General features: G+C 41.5%; 1 long non-coding RNA gene and 1 other non-coding gene across 2 annotated transcripts; both read right to left on the reverse strand.

Annotated features, from left to right (window-relative positions):
• Positions 1 to 248: 248 nt before the first annotated feature.
• On the reverse strand, positions 249 to 1,649 carry LOC140687951 (uncharacterized). Its single transcript, XR_012062581.1, has 2 exons — positions 1,486 to 1,649; positions 249 to 449 (listed from the first exon to the last, which is right to left on the reverse strand). It is a non-coding gene; the product is annotated as an uncharacterized lncRNA (long non-coding RNA).
• Positions 1,650 to 2,923: 1,274 nt separating this feature from the next.
• On the reverse strand, positions 2,924 to 3,027 carry LOC116284834 (U6 spliceosomal RNA). The gene has a single exon (XR_012062954.1). It is a non-coding gene; the product is annotated as a U6 spliceosomal RNA (small nuclear RNA).
• Positions 3,028 to 11,105: the final 8,078 nt, after the last annotated feature.

Raw genomic sequence — 11,105 nt, forward strand, 5'->3', positions numbered from 1 at the left:
GAAAGAAGCTTGAAAAAAAGTATGAAACAGAGTAACGATTTGAGCTTGTGGGGAGTGACTTCAGTGAGCCATTGTGAGAACCGGGTGGCTGAACCAGGCGCATTGGCAGAAGAGGAGGGGATGGAGTAAGACAAGGAATTGAAAAGTATAAAGACGTCATGCATACAGGGCTTAAAAGAAATCCTCCTTATTTACTCTCAGAACAGGCACACCTTCAGAAAAAGGACAAGGTGAGCACAGCAGAGAAGCACGATTTCAAGTTTTACGTGCATTTGATGAAAAACACTGAAGTGAATTTACAATAATTCAGATGAAGGCTTGGCCATATTCTTGATGACAGTATTCTCCCCACTCTGAGTGCTGATGGATGAGAATTCTTCTCCAGGCATTCAGGAGTCCTGTAATCTTCCAGTACCCGGGCAGTTCCCAGCCTATGAGTCCAGTCAACCCTAGGAGTGACAAACAGACATCCTGGATTTTCAGAGCAGAACTAATTTAAATCAACCTCAACTTTCTCCATAAGTACAGCAGCTCTTGCTCATGTATCCTGACGGCGGACCAGGAAATACGGTCATCTTATCTGCAGGGCAGAAGCTCAGAGAATTTTCATTTTCTGCTGCTGCTTCTCTGCCACCCTCTCTCTCTCCCAGTTCAGCTGTTTCCTTTCTTTGTCTAGACTTTTCATTTCTTTCTTCCTTTCTTTTTTCTTTCTTTCTCTCTTTCTCTCTCTCTCTCCCTTTCTTTCCTTTTTTTTTGTTTTTTTTGTAATCTTTGTCCTTCTTTTATCCCTGAAACCCTGTTCCTTGCTATGCGGTCTTGCTGGTCTGCAGCATGGGGCTGGCAGAATACCTGTCACCTCACTGCAGTCACTTTTTGCTGACAGTATTTGCTTCCTCTGAAAAACTAAACAAAACATTTTCTTCTTCAGTTGAGAGCCTTACTTCACCTACATACATGCCCAAATCCTTCCTGAGCCTACACAATTACGGGCTTTCATATGACCTTCTGCAACTGTCCCCTCCTACGGGTAATAATAGTAATAATAGTAATAATAGTAGTAGTAGTAGTAGTAATAATAATAATAATAATAATAATAATAATAATAATAATAATAATAATAATAATAATAATAATTTGCTCCCAGGGAGCAAATCCTGGGGTTGGTGATCCAGTCACCTCCTCTGACGGGTTTATCAGATGCTGGCAGAGGGTACTGCCAGGATCCAGCAGCGTGTGATCGCAGGAGTGGGCTCTGCGGGGTCCTTCCCACCTCCCTGCATGCATCCAGGGGACTCTCACTTCCTTGGGTTCCTCTGACACTGCTTTCCTAGCCCCACAGGAACCCCTGACGAAGGGTCCCAGCCCCTTCCCTAACTGGAACGTTGGGCATTACTGACTAGTGACCATCTCACAGGGCAAGCAAAAAGCAGCTCCCATTTCCGTTCTGTTTCTCTTCTCCAACCCCGCCCTCCCTGGGAATCTGACCATTCAGTTTCGGGCTGTAAGTGGCAGCGTCTGATTGGTGAATCGCTGAGAGCACGTTAGAGAGGGCTGGTCCCTTTGAGCAGACTCTCTGCGTATCTGTGCTGCGGTGGAAGCAGGTTGAAAATGCGAGCCCCGGGGCGGGGGCCCCTGGGTGGGTGGCAGCATCTCAGAAGCGGCCCGTTACCTTAGCAACGCGGAAGCTCCGGGGCGGGGCCTGCAGTTCCGCGGAGCGCGGAGCCAGGAGTGGACCCCGGAATGGCAGGGACACTGACCTCAGTTTCCTCAGCAAGCTTTTCCAGATTGGCAGGAGAGATAGGATAGCCTCGACTGCCTCATTTCTGTCACTTGTATTCTTATTTGTCAACCTCAAAGTAAAAATCCACTTGCTTTGGCATGGGGATAAGAAATACTTTTATTTTATGGGTCAAGGTACCTGTTGAAAATAAACGGTGAAAACGTTGTCAGCCAGCACCTTCTTATTTGCATACGTCATCTGTGAGAAAGCCAGGTTCTCTTCTTGTCTTTTATATGCTTGCCGGACATTTGTATTTCTTCCCACGTAGAGAGATTGCATCACGAATCCCCGCCGTATTCTCAGATACGTTAACAGATGCAGAAAGAATAAAGGAATATACTGAAGTCACCCAGAGTGGGATTGGAGTTGGCCAGTGTTAGCGACATTTACCCACCATATGGGTTTACCCACCATTCCTAATCGCCTTGGTTTAACCATAACAGACTGCTTTTTCTTCTCAGAGGTGGAGGAAACTCATGGAGAAGATGAGGAATAAGCAGACAAGAAGGAAAGTGGGATCATGTACCAGGCATTCTTGGATATCCTCAGTGTAGACAAATTTCCCTCTCTCAAATAGTTTTAATTTTATTTTTTTGTATGAATGCAATTTCTTCCTTTTTTCAAATTAAGATTTTATTTTTAAAGAGCAGTTTTATGTTCACAGTAACATTGAGGAGCAGAGATTTCCCATGTACCGCCTGAACCCAGACATGCCTAGCACCCCCTATCATTCACCAGAGTGTACACACACTTATAATTGATGAACAATGTTACCTTGACACATCATCGTCACCTAAAGTTTATAGTTTATTGCACAGTTCACTCTCGGTGTTGTACATTCTGTGGGTTTGGACAAATTATGTACAGATTTTAGTAAATAGCCCCAAAGTATTTGGATCTAAGTTTGTGAAATAGCAGGTTAATAGCTGGTTGATCCCAGTTTGGAATTTAAAAGGAAGAAGAAGAAAAAGGAGAAATATGACTATTAGGTAATGTACTGGTTTTCTTATATAGCTTTGAAGATATTTCCAAGAGGAATTCCCTAGACATTCTGAGCAATGTAGTCATGTCACCTGGAAGTAGACATATGGCTTCCCATGGGGGATCCTTTGAAAAGAAATCCTCATTTGGATATACATATATAGAGTTTTTTTAAAAAATATGAATTTGTGTGTCATCCTTGTGCAGGTGCCATGCTAATCTCTGTATTGTTCCAGTTTTAGTATATGTGCTGCCGAATTGAGCACTGGATGTATATATTCTGGTTATCAAAATTTGTCTGTGTGTTTCTTTTTTTGCTCCCTCTCTTCCATCTTTGTCTCATTTTCACAAAAGATTTGGGGGCATGGCTTAATAGATTCATTTCAATTAAGGCTGCTTTGAAATGTGAAACTGTATCAGTATGGACTGTATTACTATTATTTTAGGCATTATCAAACCATTACCAAAATTCTTAGTTATCACTGACGACATCCTGTAGTACTATAGATGTGCTACTGAAAAATTATGTAGCTCAAAATTGAAAATGTTGAACAAAATATTTTCCTGTTGACTTTGAATTGTTATTTGAGAAGCATTAAACTTTTTTTAAAATTTCTGCCACTTTGAAATTAGTAGGCATTTCTAATTCTCTCTTTAAACTTTTCTAGCACCCATGTTGTTATTGAAATGTATACATTGAACCACATGGGATTGTCAGCATTTTGATTTTATTTGGTGAAAACAGTGAAGTATTGGATATTTCATGTTACTCAACTTACTATCTGGATAAGAAAAATTTCATTTAAAATATTGAAGTTAATCCTTTTTTGATATAAATCACAACCTTCTAATATATTGATTTTATAAGTTAAGATTTTATATGTTGGGTTTCCTTACAGCAGGACTCATTTAAATTTTACCAGACTTTTCTGTTTTGCACATGTGTGGTATGATACCCTGAATAGAAATTCAGGAATCTAAGGGCAACTGGAAACCTTTCAGCACATGTCTTTCGCAGCATTAACCACAATCCTCCCTGACAAGTTGGAGGTTACTGACTTTGAAACATAGCCAGTTGCTGAGAACCTAGGGTATAGTCTTTCTGTGACCCCTAAAAACTGGCCTGTTTCCTATTAATGATTTTTTGTTTCGTTTGAGGCATGTTACGGTCCAGTTTCCTGGTTAATTTCCAGATCTTTTGCCATTCTTCTCATACAAGTCATTTTGTTTGTGGTGGGTCTTACCAAAAGACACCACGTACAGAAAAGGGGCTTCTGGAAATTATCATGTTTCAGCAACAAAATTGTTGAAACATCTGACTATCATTTACAGCCAACATCTCTGGTCTCGTCCATGGAAAATATCACACATAGCAGAGAAAATTGAGAAGAGCTGGCAAAAGATATCTGTTGAGTTTGCATCGTGTGCTGTTCAAATGGGCTCCTAGGAGACCTCAGACCAAGGCCATTTTTAAATTTCAGTTTAACTCTTTGGGTCTGTTCCTTTCTGCAGAGAGCTGAAGGTCAGAGTCTGGTTTTGAAGGTGAAATTGAGAAATCAATTAGTCCATCCTCTACCTGCTGACCCTGGAAACTCAGCATCATGATGGTCGTAGAGCCTGTCTCCAAAGCAAAACGAGGCTCTTCAAAATTCTTGGGCAGGCAGGCAGCGTTCCTGTGGGTGCTCATCCTTGCTGACATGTTCTAGTCCCAAGTCACCACTGAGTGGAGGTAACTCCATGTGGTTTGGACCAGTGGTTTGTCATTCGTGGGAGCCATTGACTGAACTGGTTCTTTAAATCCCTTTTGAATATGTCCTATCTTTAAGGGTCCATTGGCTTGTAGATTTCTCTAGCGCCATTTTTCCAGGGTTGTTTTTGATGAGATAAGAAAAACCTGGTGAGAAACCCCAGGTAGCCTGAAATTGAGCCTTGGAGGTTGAATTGCTTTAATCTTAGGATGCGACCCAATAAGATTTCCATGCATTTTAAAAGCCCTGAACCAGATAGGGGGTGAGAAGATTCCACAACCTTAGGAACACACTTCTGAGTGGAACAGCAATGGTTCTACTTTCTTTACCATAAGAATGTGAAGTTCTTTGTTAAGCCTGATAGGTCTTCTATGTATATGCTTCTAGTATGTAAATTATACTGTTATTAATATAATCGGTAGGGTAAAAGCTTTGGGATGATTAGGGAACAATGTCATACAGCCTGCATGGTCACCTATACATACAGCCAGAGAAAATCAAGCTTCATTAGTTTCTCCACGGTGTGAAACTCCTGGTTTATAATCACAGTTGTCTTAACTGAATCTCAGCTGGCAGTTTTCTGTCTGTCAACTAAGGAAGGAATAGATTTTGGTTCATATCCATGATCTTGTTCTAGTTAACATATGAAATGCCTTTATTTATGAAAGCATGTTTGCATGACTTTAGAACAGTGCTCTCTAATAGAAATAAAGTGCTATCCTTATATGTAATTAAATGTTTTTCTAGTAGTCCCACCAAAAGGTCAAAAGAAACAGGTGAAATTAACTTTAACCCTATACTTTGTTTAACCTAATATATCCAACAATAGTACCACATCACCATGTAATCCATATAAAGATCATTCGTGAGATTATATTTTTATTTTTGTAGGACGTCTTAGAAATCTAGTGTGTATTTTACACGTACAGGGTATGTCAGTTTAGAATAACCACATTCCAAGTGCTCAACCACCACTTGTAGTTAGTGGCTGTTGAACTGGATAGCACAGCCGTAAACTGCTACCGGATCTGTAGTTAAGCAGGGGATTTTAAAGGGGAAAGAGAGATGGGGCAGGAAAGAGAGAGAGAGAAGAAAAGAGCCCTTCCTGGGTACAGAGAATCCAGAGCACCAGATTTCCCAGGACATGCATCCTTCTGTTCAACATTTCAATTTTAAAACCGAAAGCACCAACTTCCGTTATCTGACACCCCAGCAGGACACCGTGATCAAAACAAGAAAACCACCTTATGGGCTCCATGTCTTCCCTACACAAATTTGAGAAGTGAGAACAGGTGGTTTCCAGCTGGTAGAATGAGAATGGACTTTGGGAAGAGGACAGACAGACCTGACTTCAGCCCTGTTGTGGCTGAGCTGTGAGCTTATGCAAATCTGTAGCCTCTCTGGCCCCTCCTACTCTAGTAATGAGTGCAGAAGTGCCAGTCCAGCAGGGTTTTAGTGGAAATCAAATTAGATACATCACGTGAAGTTGCCTAGTTCAGTCAGTGTGTGGTGTACTGGAGATCAGTCTACTGGGGCTGTTGTCTTCCCTTCTTCCAACTATGTTTCTAATTAGAGCCACTTTGTCCAACCGTTCTTGCCTTTCACTCTCTCTTTTAGGGTTTGAACTGATTTCCTACTCCAGTTCCCAGAATCTCAGTTTCTGCTGCAGCCCCTGCTCACAGGCCCACTGTAATTGTGATTGTGTTGTAAATATAAAAGCCTTATTGTCAAAGCGCCAGTACTAATGATTTAAACATTCGATATGTATATGTAGGAACGAAACGTTATGTTGTACACCAGAAACTGACACAGCATTGTAAACCGAGTACACTTCAATAAAAAACAAAAAATCCAGCTACTGCCCATTCCAAATCCACGTGAAATGTTCCGTTTAATCACTCCAAATTTGGTGAAAAGACCAGTTGCACTTTTATTTTTGACCGATGGGTGGCACCATTGTCTAAGTTACTGCTCTCTGAGCAGGCTGATCCTTCAGTTTCTTTTTTTTTTTGTTCTTTTATCTATGGTTCATACTCTCAACCTGGAAGAGAGCTTTCATCAAAAAGTCTAGGACACTGGAATACAATATCAGCCCCCAAAGTGATCGAGGAAGCCTAGGACACAGAGCTGCTGTCCTTTCGGACACTTGGGGAGACAGCTCAGGTCCGAAGTCAAGGTGCCCATTGTGGGTGGGTCTGGGGCAGGGGGCCTGGGAGGGTGATGGTGGGATGAAATGCTTTCCAGCAGGTGGTCACCAAAGGACCAGGTGTGGGGAAGGAGAGGGTAGAGCGGCTGACCCTAACAGACTGCATGAAAACCGTAAGAGCCTTCATGAACAGAGGCTGCTGATAATTATCAAATGCTGGTCTAGCAGGGTCACTGTAATAACTCAGAAGTAATTTTCTTACCCTCACCCCCATTTAGTAGGACCTGTCATCTTTGAATTAGAAGAATGTGCTTAAAAATTATTCTGTTTTTTTTTTTAATCTTATTACCTGGAATTTATCCCCTACCCTGGTCCTCAAAACCCAATGCAATGACCATTTGGCACTCTGAATGATCATCTTTAGACATGACATTACTCAACTACCTGAATTAAAGAAAGTCCAATCATATTTGCAGACTTCAACTTCTTTAAGGCTTTCCTTCAAATTTTCTGATTTTTATCAGATGACTGATTTGATATGGATCAAGAGATTAACCAGAAAACATTTAGAGAATGCAGGAAAACACCAAGGAGAAAACAGAAACCACCCATTAGCTTGGAAAGATAGATATCTTAAAAAATAAGATAGAAAAACTATTGTTTATTGTTCCAGAGATATGGACTAAACCAGAAAAACTTTTGAATTGTATGATTATGAATTTTATGATTAACCATGCTGACAAAAACAAAAGGCTGAAACTCCTTGGATTGTCTTATTTTGTTTGATTATTCAGCTATTCATTTATTTTATTTTTTTGGCAGAGGAGGTAATTAGGTTTGCTTATTTATTTTAATGGGGTACTGGGGATTGAACCCAGGACCTCATGCATGCTAAGCATGCACTCTACCACTGAGCTATGCCCTCCCCACCAGCTATTCATTTATGTATTAAAACAATGAAGAACCTGCTAGGTGCTGTCTATATACTGTGCTAGATTGAGGGGTGGGAGAGAGAGTTGAGCCATAAGACAAGGTCCTTGCTTGTAAGCTCCTTACAATTTACTGGAGAGGAGAGACAAGCAAATCAATAATTCCAGTGTGGTAACTGCCACCATAGGGGAGCATACTTTTTTATAGAAGCAGAAAAGAAAGGCATCTAACTGCCCACTGGCAGCCAGGAAAGGATGCACAGGGAGGTGATGCGAGCTGAGTCTTTTAGGGAAGTAGGAATTGTCTGTACTGGGCATAAGCAGTTGGAAGAAGGACATTCAGCCAGAGGAAGGAAATGTGCAAAGACACTTGTGTTTGATTGGTTGGTGTTTGTGAGGGATGGCAGTTACCTTGGTCTGAAGCTGGAGCAGAATATGTGAGTGTACTTACTGGGAATAGAAGGAGTGGTGGGAAGTGAGCTTGGACAGAGAAGCTGGAGTGTAATAATGATGGGCCTTCTATGCTACATTGAGTTGCTTAGAATTTTATCTTACAGGATTTGATGGCAGATGGATGTGGGGAGTAGGAGAGTGAGAGAAATATGGGATGATTCCCAGGCTTCTAATTTGGATGATTGGATGAATGTTTGTAACACAGAAGAGGGGCAGGATTGCAGGAGGTGAGAAAGATGATGAGTTCACGTTTGGACATCAGGGCATGCTGCCCAAGTGACAGCTGCCTCTATGGATCTGGCCATCCGGAGGGAGATCTAGATTTCCAGTTACAAATTTTGGTTAATAATAATAACTGTTTACCAAGGACTTCTTATGTTGCCAAATTTTCTATTAATCCTTATGTTAAATCCTCTTTCACAACCCTGTAACCACATTTTGCAGATAAGAAAGATCCAGGTACATGACTTGTCCCACATCACGTGTCCAGCAAATCATGGAGCTGGGATTTGAGGCCAGGCTGATTCCACAATCTGTATGCTTAGTCACCGCCTTCTACAGAGTCATCAACATGGAGGCGTGGTTAATTCATGAGCAAAGATGAGACACTCAGGGACAGGATGTAGAATGAGAAACGGACCGAGGAACACAGTCACTGTGGGACAAGTAGTAGAAGAGAGTCTTACAGAGCCTTAGACAGCGTTGCCACAGGGGAAGGTGGAAAACAAGGAAAGGGTATTGTCCAGAAACCCAAGAGGAGAATTTCGAGGAGGGAGGGGTCAACAGTGACCAATACCACAGAGGTAAATTAAGACATGGACTGAACGGAAACTTGGGGTTTGTCTCTGTGTCTTCCTGTTACCAGCCCCACATTTCCAGCTGATGACCAAAGACAGTAAGCATCTAGGTGTTCCACAGTCTTTGTCACCTTCTAAGTTCCGTTTCTGTTGATAATATTACTATCTTCTCAGGCATCCAGAATACACACTTTGGGATGATCTTGGATGTCCTTGTCCCACATGACCATCAATGACCAAATCCTGTTGGCCTTAACTCGGTGACATACTCTTGTTGACCCCTTCCTTTCCATGCCCTCACAGATCACCCAGTTCTTTGCTTTTTACCCACACCATTGTATTTCTATCCTGATTTGTCTTCTTGCCACTGGTTTCATCCTCCTCTAATCTACCTTGCGCACGAGTCCTTCTGAAATCTCACCACGCCACTCCCCAGCTCAGGAACCTTCAGTGGCTCTTCATTATTTACAATATTAATTCCAAATTGTGACTGAAGGCCATCCGTGGAATAGCTCTAGCTTGTTTTTTTCCAGTCTTTCCCCCCATGGACTTTGTGCCCTGCAGCCTCTTTTCCAGCCAGACTGAAAAATGTCTTGTTTCCAGTGTTTTGCCTCCTTAGATCTGTTATTGCTCAGGCCAGTCCTTCCACCTGCATGCACTTTCCTTTCCTCTTTCGGGTTCAAATCTCACCCATCCTTCAAAGGTCATCTGAAATATTATTTTCTTGGTGAAGCTTTTCTTGATCCCTTCTACTGGAAATCATTTCAGCCTTCTCTGAATTCACATGAGTATGGCACTTCACCTGTACCTTTCTTAGGGCAATTAATGCTTTCTACCTTATATTGTGGGGTTAAAAAAAATATGTGTCTTGACTTTGAGTTTTGCCTTAGAAGTCAGTCTTACTTCTTAGCTATTTTCGAGTCTTCATCTTGCTTATCACTTATGGGTGTTTGTATGTAGGAGGTTTGTTTTGTTGCATATTTATTTATGACTGAATGGATGGATAGCTGACATCACTGCCAGGATCTGTGCAATCTCTAGATATTTCCTTCTTAATCATCTCTTTAGACTGAGCCTCCTAAGTGTCCTGCCCTTTCAGCTGGACATTGCAGACTCATAGCTTAGGTTTGTGAAAAGTTAATTTTGAGTAATGTTCATGAATGCAGTAGAAGGCTTAGGTATAGATATTTGATTTTTTTGGGCGGTGGGGTGGGGTAATTAGGTTTATTTATTTTTTTATTTTTAATTTTATTTACTTTATATATATCTATTTTATTCTTTATATTATTAATTTTGTTTAACGGAGGTACTGGGGATTGAACCCAGGACCTCATATATGCTAAGCAGGCACTCTACCCCTGAGCTATACCCTTCCCCCTACCAGATATTTGATTCCTGATACATGCTCTAAAGAACCACATTTTCCTGTTTGGGGAAAAATATGTTGTTCTCTAGGGGCATCTCAACATCTGGTCTGGTTATTCTTGTGATGTTTCATGTGATTTCCCTCCACAGTCACGATGTTTAGAGTGTGTCTTTGATGGTAGGTAAATATTAAGGGAAAAGGAAAAGTTGCTCATCTTGGGGATGGCATCCTGTATCCCTTGGAAATATCTTCATGTTTGGTGACTGTATAACATTTCCAAGTTTTCCCTTGACTCAGATAGAACCAGATTAGAGAATTAGGAACCATAGCCAGGACACGGGGCTCAGTTTGGTGGTGCCTGCCTGTCTTGCTTGTGAAATTCAATCTGGAGTGTGGAGTTTCCATAGCTGAACCTTCTATCCTGCACAGGTCTCTTTGGCTTTCTCTAGCCTTTGAGGGTATTTTCCTCTTTAGCCACAAGTGGAAGCACTGCTTGTTAAGCAAAATGAAGGAGAACTCAAAGGACGGATCAATGGAAAATGCCTCATGGTGTTCTGTTTATTTGGGTTTCAATGTCAAGTTTAAGCCTATAATTTGAGCATACAATCAGTTGGAGCTCTTAGTCTGTTACCAGCTTGGGCAGAGCTAAATTCCTCCTTGAAAATGGAATCCAGGTTTTGTTACCTCCTTTTAAGCTGCTGTTTTTGATGGTGGTGAGGATAATCTAAGGGGAAACTCACATAAAGAGAAAGTTATTCAGATTTGGGAGCTCTCCAGGGTAGACCAGCTGTTTGAGTTTGTGTATCCTACAGAGGACGGCATATCTTCATTAGAGAAGACCACGGGAGTTAACTTTGTTGCTGGTTATCTGCCTGGTATGGAATCTGGCAAAGAGAGCAGTTCAA

The sequence above is a fragment of the Vicugna pacos genome, chromosome 21 (genome assembly GCF_048564905.1).
Source record: "Vicugna pacos chromosome 21, VicPac4, whole genome shotgun sequence".
NCBI lineage: Eukaryota > Metazoa > Chordata > Mammalia > Artiodactyla > Camelidae > Vicugna > Vicugna pacos.